Consider the following 9,905-nt stretch of genomic DNA (forward strand, 5'->3'; position numbering starts at 1 on the left):
TTTTTTGATAATAAGAACTTCATTCCAGACTACAAACCAGAGTGCTTACAAATTATAAAGATCTAGCCAAATATACTGAGATAGAAAAGCAGGGAAAGACCCCATCCATATTTCCACATCTGAGATGGCCCATGCATGTCTTGCAAGGAAATGAGCAACCTGGTTTCCACCACGAAGCACATGTTGAACTTGGTGATCTTCGAAACGACCCAGCAAATTTCTGACTTCCTTGAGTAAGTTCCCTTGAATTGAAAGTGATTCTTCATTGACAGACAATGCTTCCACCATAAGTAAACTATCACTTTCCAACACAATTTTCATAACACCCAGATGTAAGCAGAATTGCAAACCACGGAACATAGCTAGCAACTCCATTGAATCTGGCTCGCTGCTCGCACACTCAGCCTTACTCACAGCCAATAGGACTTCCCCTTTCTCGTTCCTTAATACCGCACCCACCCCAGTTTTGTGTTGGTCGAAAAAAAGTGCAGCATCTACATTAAGCTTACAGTAACCTGATGGAGGAGCTTGCCAGCAACCAACTTTTTTCATAGCAAAACTTGAAACTGCTGCTGCTGGGAAAGTCGGTATCTTCAGACTGATAGCATGATTGGCAGCCGTAATGGGATCCAACAGAGAGTGTTCAAAAGTCCATTTGTTTCTCCTGTACCAAAAAGCCCATGCAATTAAGAAGAACCTTTCCAGTAAACCTTGCTTCGCTCTATGTAATAAAAACATAACTACATCAATAACTGAGTTCATGTCATGCAAATTTGATAAAACAGGCATTAACAATCCCCAAGCAACTCTAACATCACGACACTTCAACACAGCATGAAAGGCATCCTCAGTAGGGTGACTACAGAGATCACATGCAGCACTGGCAACAACGCTCCGCTTCAACAAGTTCTGTTTAGATGGAAGACTCTCCAGACACACGCGCCAAGCAAACACTCTAACCTTGTTTGGAACCCGCATCTTCCAAACAGCTTTCCACATCTTCCTCACTACATATGATCTTGAACTCTCAGCAGCATCTGGATGAAACAAGGAGTTGAAAAATCTGTACCCACTTCTCACACTATAGGCCCCATTCTTCTCATACCTCCGCATCCACACATCTTCATGTTGGCCTGGGCTGAGTAGAATCCTCGTAATTTCAGAAACTATCCTTGGATTGAAGAGAGCTCGAAGACGTGAGATATCCCAGCAACCTGTCTCAGAATTTATTAGAGAAACTACCTTAGCTGAGAGATCCTTTTCTTCACTACCTACGGACTCCCTAAGCAAAGATTGATGACCAGGTACCCAGTTGTCTTGCCATATACGAGCAGTAGCCCCATCTCCAATCCTCCATTGACACCCTTTAATCAACAAACTCCTAGCTTCCCAAATTCCTTTCCAAGTATAAGATGAATGAAGACCCATCTTAGACTCAAAAAAAGAAGTGTTTGGGAAATAACGTGCCTTGAGCAGTTTATGGACTAAGGAATCTTCATGTTTAAGTACCCTCCAAGCTTGTTTGGCTAGTAAAGCCATATTAAAAACCTTGAGGTTTCTAAATCCCATTCCACCCCTATACTTGGAAACACACATTTTATCCCATGCTACCCAATGAATTCTCCTCCCATCATCTCTTTGTCCCCACCAAAATTGAGCCATCATCTTTTCGAGGTCCTTGCATAGAGTAATGGGCAACTTGAAACAGCTCATAGCAAAAGCTGGGATAGAACAAGCAACCGCCTTGATTAAGATTTCTCGACCCCCTTGAGACAGAAATTGTTCCTTCCAACATTTTAATCTTCGCCACACTCTACTTTTGATCTCTACAAAGGCAGCAGATTTTCCTTTTCCTACAATAGGGGGTAAACCCAAATATTTTTCATATTGTTGGACTGAACTCCCTCCCCACATATCCATGATGGTAGACCTTTCCCTTACCGACACATTACTGCTAAATATCATAGCAGTTTTCTGTTTATTGATCAGCTGGCCAAAAGCCAGCTCATACTTCCTTAACAGCTCTTGGATATTCCGTGAAGTAACCACATCCGCATTGCAAAATATAACAGAGTCGTCCGCAAAAAGCATATGGTTGATAACAGGGGCTCCCTTGCAAATTTTAATACCCTTTACAGACCTGTCCATCTCAGCAGCTCTCAATAGGCCAATAAGAGCTTCCGTACACAGGAGGAATAAATATGGAGACAAAGGGTCCCCTTGTCTAATACCTCGAGAAGGCAAAAAAGGCTCAGTAGGAGTACCATTCACCAAAATCGAAAAAGATACTGAGGTAACACACTTCATGATAAGGTCCACCAGACCCCTTGTAAACCCCAATTTAATTAACACACATTGAAGGAAATCCCACTCCACTCAATCATAGGCTTTAGACATATCTAATTTTAAAGACATAAAGCCCATTTTCCCCTTCCTTTTTTGTTTGAGATAATGGACCAACTCATATGCAACAAGGACATTGTCAGTAATTAGTCTTCCTGGCGCAAAAGCTGATTGTGTATCAGAAATTATAACAGGCAATACACTTTTCAGTCTATTAGTAATAACCTTAGCTATTAGTTTGTAAATAACATTACACAAACTAATAGGTCTAAAGTCAGAAACCATAGTAGGTGAATGTGTCTTGGGAATTAAAACTAACAAAGTATGGTTGAGTTTAGTAGGGATTTGATCTGTATTCAGTGCTTCAAGGACAGCCGCTGTAACCTTTCCTCCAATGATGTGCCAATATTTCTGGAAAAATTCTGGTGGCATCCCGTCTGGGCCGGGAGCTTTGCTAGGATGCATTTGCCTTAAAGCGGCAAAAACCTCTTCAGCTATATAGGGTTTTCCCAAGTCAGAATTCATATCGGCAGTGACCCTTGATTCAACTCCGTCTAAAATATCCATGGAGCCTCTTGCAGATGAAGCAGTGAACAGAGAGTCAAAATACTCTCTAATTAGTATATCTCGATGAACCCCCTCATGCCAAACCCCATTCTCATCTTTCAACCTTTGTATAAAATTCTTCTTTTTTCTCTGGGAAGCTTTCTGATGGAAATACCTTGTATTTTGGTCGCCACAACATAGCCACTGAGCCTTTGATCTCTGTTTCCACTTGAGTTCCTCTCTCTCTGAACCTCATTCCGCACTGCTCTTTGTTCCTCTGTTTTCTCACCAGTAGGATCCAGCACTTGTAACTTTTCCAGCCGTACTTGGGATTGTTTAATTCTTTGTTGGACCATACCAAACTTGTTTTTATTCCAAACAGCTAACTTACCACTACTAGTTGAGATCTTCTTCATGACATCCAGCATAAAGTTATCCCTAAGCTCCTCTCGCCATGTATCTTGGACAATCTGCTCACAGTCAGGATGGCCCACCCACATGGACTCAAATCTGAACATCCTTTTACTTCTATAGGGACTAGAAATTCCCTTAGTGTTGAGGCACACTAGGAGATGATCAGAGTAAGACACCGAACAATGTTGGACTTTAGAATCAGGAAATAAGTCTACCCAACTGTATGATGCCAAGCAGCGATCCAACCTTTCACAAATTCTATCCCCTTCCTCTCGGTTATTACACCAGGTATAAGCAGGACCAGAGAAACCCAAATCCATTAAATGGCAGTTAGACAGAACAGAACGGAAAGCTTCTAATTGACTCTGAGGTCTCATTCTACCTCCCCATTTCTCATTGTGATCCAGAATTTCATTGAAATCTCCGTATACAAGCCAAGGTTTGTCGATGGATGTAGAGATTGAACGGAGTAAATCCCATGTTTGGTACCTCTTACAAGTTTCGGGGTGGCCATAGAGACCTGTAAGATACCAATACACCGAGCTATCTACCCTATCTATAACCATAGCATGTACATGGTTTGCCGAGTAATTCAGCACCTGCAAGTTCACCTCCGCACTCCACATGAGCACTAACCCCCCACTTCGTCCAGAGCAATCAACAGTAAAACAATTAGGAAAACCTAACCTAAATTTGTAGCGATTCATCATACCGGTTGTAATTTTCGTCTCCTGCAAGAAGACAATTTCGGGAGTTTCCTTCCTGAATAGATCAAGAAGTGTTCGAAATCCCCGTGGGTCCCCAAGCCCACGAGGATTCCAACTGAGCAGTTTCATTGGTCCCGACGGGGCTGCCTTGCAGCCTCCGCCGATTCCAGCTGGTCACCTTCCTCCAACAAACCCCCTGGTAAGCATAAGGAAATTCGCTTCGCATTCCTTCCATCATCTTTCTTTATAAATGGAGCCTTCCTCTTCCGTACTGCCTTGAGAGAACTCGCAGGAATCTCCCCATCTGGAGCGAGGGAGAGTTTGTGTGTACTGTGCTTAAGATTCTGGGTGTGTTTGGGCCCCGCTTTGACCACAGAAGGTTTTGTTGTTGGGCCCACCCTCGTCCCCAAGGGAGGCCTATGTGGAAACTTTGTAAAAGCCTTTTCTGTGGTGTCCCAACTCTAACCATTAGGCATGACCTCATTCAAATCTTTTACAATGCCTTCAGCCTCGGTACGTAACTTATTTCTCGGACTCCACTTCTCCGCATTGCCAGCCTCGATCACGTTCGCACATGCCTCCTCTTCAAGGACTGGAACATTGAATAACTGCTCCGAGATAGCAGCCTTATCCCCAACATCGCGTGTGTTGGAGTCCGCACCTTTGGAGCAAAGTTGTCCGCTCGGAAAAAGAAAAAAAAAAAAGGGATCCAAGAAAGAAAAAAGAATTGCGGGACCTACGGCAACAAAGAAAAGAAGAGAGAGCTTTGCACTAACGCCGAAAGCAACTCACTCAAGTGGGAAGCAAAAGAAATAAAAAAGGAATAAAAGTAACTACAGAAAGTGATCCAGAAAGCAATGGATTCTGCCACGGAAAGTAATGGATGCTCCGGAAAGTGCCGAAAACACCAAAAAACAAAAGAATTACTCAGATGGTGCCGAAAAGAAAGTCTTCCACCGAAACACTACCGACGACGCCGAAATTTAGAAGAAGCCCAAAGAAGTCACACAGAGATCGCCGATAGTCCACCAGACTCACTCAGATGGCATCGATAGACGACAGACTTCGACTCTGATGGCACCGAGAATAAGGAACCCACCAAGAAATGAAAAAAAAAATCGTAGAACACACCACTCTGAAAATAGTGTGTTCCGAATTCAAAAAAAAAAAAAATACTCTCTGTAAAACAGAGAGTGCCGAAAATGTCAATCTTCACTGACCCACAAATCGAAGACTCCAAAAAACAGAAACACCTCTCTGAAAAACAGAGAGTGCCGACACAGTGAAGGAATTGCCCAGAAAAAAATTTAGAGCTCTGATACCATGTTAGAATCGTATGAAATTGCCGAATTGCTTACCCTTCAGATTTCTTGTTTATTATATATAAACTATACAAAGAATCTTATACATTAAAGAAACGTTGTCCACTAATTAAAACAAGGTTGCTGTCGTCCATTGACAGATAGCAGGCCTATTAATAGGATCACGGTGAAGTATATATTTCCAATTCCCCACCTAGATGACATGTTGGATAAGTTTTCAGACACACGTTTCTCTCTCTCTAGGTTTCTCTCTTTGTGTCACTCGAGTTCACTCACAGGTATGAGGAAGAAGAATGAAGGCAAAGTGCTCTGGTGCTCGGGTGAGGCAGTCGACCAAGTGAAAGGAATTAAGGGACATCCATCTATAATGAGCCTTCCTCAACAATGACGAGTGTCCTATTCATTGTCAATAAAGTTGTGAGTTGCAAAAGGTTCAGTGTGAGGTGTAATGTAGAGAAACATGAGAGGTGGAAAGCTTATGCAAAGCTTACACGTTTAGAGCACTGTCGTTAGCTTATATATATTTCATCTGTATTTAACTAATGTCCCTTAAATTTCATCTATATTGTATTAGTTAAACAAAAGTTATCCTAGGTATTTGTTACAGTATATATATATTTCAAGTCATATATATGAAGAGAATTGTAGCTAAGTCAAATGAATTCTTTAACAATTTTTTCTCTTTCCAGTCCCACGGCTCCTTCCTCTTTCTCCTTCCCGCGACTCTTCTCCTTTTTCCCGCCCTCTCTATCGCACGGCTCTCTTACCCAACAACTTGTGCACCTCCTTCTGCTTTGCACGTCTCTATCTAGCGGCCACTGCATCTCTTTCCAGAAGCCACTGCCTAGCAATTTTTGTCAAGCCTTTCCCACAGCTCCATCTCCAACGGTGAGGTCCAGATTTGATCCCAGCAATAGGTAAAATAATATGCCCTAGCACTCCATCTCAAACATTCAGATTTGGGTTGTTCCACTGTTTGATTTTTCCTTTTCATTTAACAAGTTGTATTCGGGAAATTTTGTAGATCTGGGTTTTTATCCGTGTCTTTATTTTTCTTGAACGTTTGTCGTTAAGTTTTTGGTTTGATATTGCTTGCTCACTCACTCTCTCTCTCTCTCTGATTTATATGTTGTGTATAGGAATTACAGGCTCTTAGAAATGTTGGGGTCTACGTAGAGACTAGTTTTGGAGTTGAAAATCGAGAAACAGAGTGTTTGCTTGATGTGTGCTCAAGCAAAGTTCGCTCGACATGCACTTGACAATGGGCTTGAGCGAAGCTTAACCCGTGCGACAGTGAGCTCGAGTAAGACACAAACCCTAGTGTTCGCTTGAGTACTACTCGACACCTCGTTCAAGCCAATGTTATTCGCTCGATTTGCGCTCAACACGCCGCTCGAGCGAAGAACGCAGATTTTGCCAAATTAAGGTTTCCAGCGCCATTTGCTATATATTTGTCATATTTCACTTGTTTTGCACGACTTTCAGCATATTTTGAGAGACAACAATTGTCAAATAAATGCATATTGTGTAAGAGAGCAAAAAACCCTAGAGATTATGAGTTGAAATTGAGTAATTGTAATCTCCTCTGATTAATAAGATTTTTGCAGCTCTGTGGAAGTAGGTAATTTACTGAACCACGTATATTGTACGTCGTGTGCTTGATCATGATTGCTTTTACTTTATTTGTCATCGTTGGTGTGTGTGTATTTTGCACAACATTTCACAAAAAAAAATCGTGGGGATTTTGGATTGAATTGCTGTTTCGAAGTTGTATAGGAATTGTCGTGAAGTTTTTGGTTTGATATTGCTCGATCTCTCTCTCTCTCTCTCTCTGGGTTGTCCTCTATGGTTTGATCTCATTACAAACCAAATGAACATCTTCATCTTTCACAACAAAAGATCCTTTGCTTTCCACCTCTATTTCAGCCAATGCTACTGACACAAATGCTTGGCCTAGTATGGTAAACTATATGAATCTTTCTCCTTGTGGTTTTGTATTGTGAATGATAGTAGAGTTTAAATGATAGTAGTGTTTAAATGATAGTGTTTTAATTGTGAATGATATTTTCTAGGCTGTTGTATTGTTGGATGGTGAACAATAGCGGTAGTATTTAAATGATAATAGTAGTGGCACAATTTGTTGCTCAACTAGAAATGCTTGTGGGGGAGAGTTGTGAAAATAAAAATGAAAATAATTATTGGAGTTTGTTGGGGAGAGTTGGAGATTATGAAACAAAAAATAAATAAAAAATTAAAGAAATAAAAAAAATTGTATTAAAAAATATTTAAAAAATAATATTATTTTATTATTATAGAGAATGGGATGGGTAATCTAATGTGGAGTGAGAGTTTTGAGTCATTAATCAAAAGCCAAAAAGTCATCATATTAGCCAAATTTTGACTTGGAGATAGCTAATCCCATGTTTGTTAGGTCGAAAGTCATGGGGAAACATACTTTCTGTGCTTTAGGTCAGCATTTATAGCACTTGCTCACCTAAATCGTGCCTGTGAAGTATTTCGCCCATTTAGGCCCCATTTGGATACAGAAACCATCTCATCTCATCATTACAATTTTTTCAAATTCTCATACAAAATATAATAAACAATTTAACTTTTTCAAATCTCAAAACAATAATAATATTAAAAAATAATATTCTAACAATATTTTATTTAATTTTTAAATTTCATCTAAAATCATCTCATCACATCTCACTATCTAAACCGACCCTTAATACTTTGTCCATCCTATTCTAGTGTTCGCCCTACTTTTTGCTCAGCTACTTGTAGCTTGCCCAAATTGCCTGCTTGCTCGCCCAAAGATAGTTAAATCCAACTTTTTTAAAATTTTCTCTCAAGTAAATGTGATCCGAGCTCGTGGCTCTCTAATGTAGGGGGTCCGGGTTCAACAATGTTGAGCTGACAGATTTCACGTTGATGTCGCTGGATTGCCTTGAGAAGGGAGATCAACATAAATTTTGCATGAAATGGTAAAGATTCCTCTAATTGGAACAATATTGTGCATGCGTCAGTATTTTAGGTTTAATTTTAGTTGCAGGTATCAGAATTGCGCTTATAATCCCTATTTGGAAAACATTTTTGTAATTTTGCCACTCAACTACCAATTATTTAGGTGTTTTGTATCTCAGTTTGAAACTTCAGCGACAATATACATCCAAATATCAATTTGAAACTTCGGTTATAATGTACAAAACTTCAGCCACAATTGGAGATTGTTGTACAGTGATTATTAATGAAACTTATGGTAGTTATTTTCTTCTGATGTGCATGCTAGCTAATGAGGACACTACTTGCCTAGCGCTTTTTAAAAATACAATTTAAAATATTTGTAGTCATGATCCTCTTACTGATAAGAAGTCATAAAAACATCTGTACGAATTAACCACTTACATTTTTTTGAAAAAACGAAATTGAAAGCTGATTGTCCTTGATAAGTGTGATTTTTATCACTCTTTTATTTATAAAAAGTGTCATTTTCCCTTCAAGACTATTGATTTTATTTTATTTCTACATATTTTTATTTATTTTCTTGGATTTGAAAGAATGAGAAAATTTAGTGCAAAATGAGAGAATTTTGGTACAAAAGAATAGACTACAGATCCAGACCGATGAGAGGCAGTGAGATATGAAGAGAGCCAGTGAGATTTGGGCGAGGAACCTTGTCCTGTGGGCAGCAAAGAGATTTTTCTCATCCAAATGCGAGAAGACTTACCTCTCGGTAGGAGAGGAGACTCGCGACCAGAAGTCGCAACTAGAAGGCGTGAAGACTTGGCAACAAGGCTCTAGGTGGTTAGATTGGGCGACTAGTTTAAACGACCAACTTAAAAGACCAACCTAAAAAACATCGTAGGCAAAAACTAGAAAATGCAAGAGGAGTCATTCATCCCGGTTGGGAGTCTTTTCACTCGGTAGGTGAGGAGAGGCCGTGTGGTCTTTGTGACCTCCATGCCCATTCATTTGTGACCTCTACGCCAATTATATTCAGCGCACACAGTATTTACTCAGTGAGATCATTCATCCTAGCTGGGATCAATCTGCTGCTGACCACCAAATCCGAGTTCCGCAATCAATCTATTGGCGACAAAATCCTTTCGAGCTCCACAATTCAAGCCACATATCACTGAATCTTCTATTTTAGATAATCCAGTTATTCTTGGGATAATTCTTTTTATGTTAACATTTATCTTTAGAAACTATTTTCCAGATCTTTAGGCTAGATTGTAGCCGCAGTTATCTTGTTTCCAAATATGAGTTTCAACATCTATTTAATCTCGACTTATGAGATGAATAGAGAGAGTTCTGAATCGGAATCGAGAATTTTTTATGTTTTAGAGGCTGAGTCTGAGTTTAGAGTTCCAGAATTTATTCTATAAGTGTTCTTTCAATAAGGCGGAACTAGAGGGCAAAGACGAGAGTCGCATGCTTCATCAACCGACTTCAACGAAAAATACCAGTTTTATTCTTTTTCTTTTCAATTACATTATGAACTAATTCTATTTTCTAGAGTTTTGATGTAGTCTAGCATTAAACACATAGTTTATATTCCAAGTTATTT

Source organism: Juglans regia, chromosome 11 (assembly GCF_001411555.2).
Source record: "Juglans regia cultivar Chandler chromosome 11, Walnut 2.0, whole genome shotgun sequence".
Lineage (NCBI taxonomy): Eukaryota > Viridiplantae > Streptophyta > Magnoliopsida > Fagales > Juglandaceae > Juglans > Juglans regia.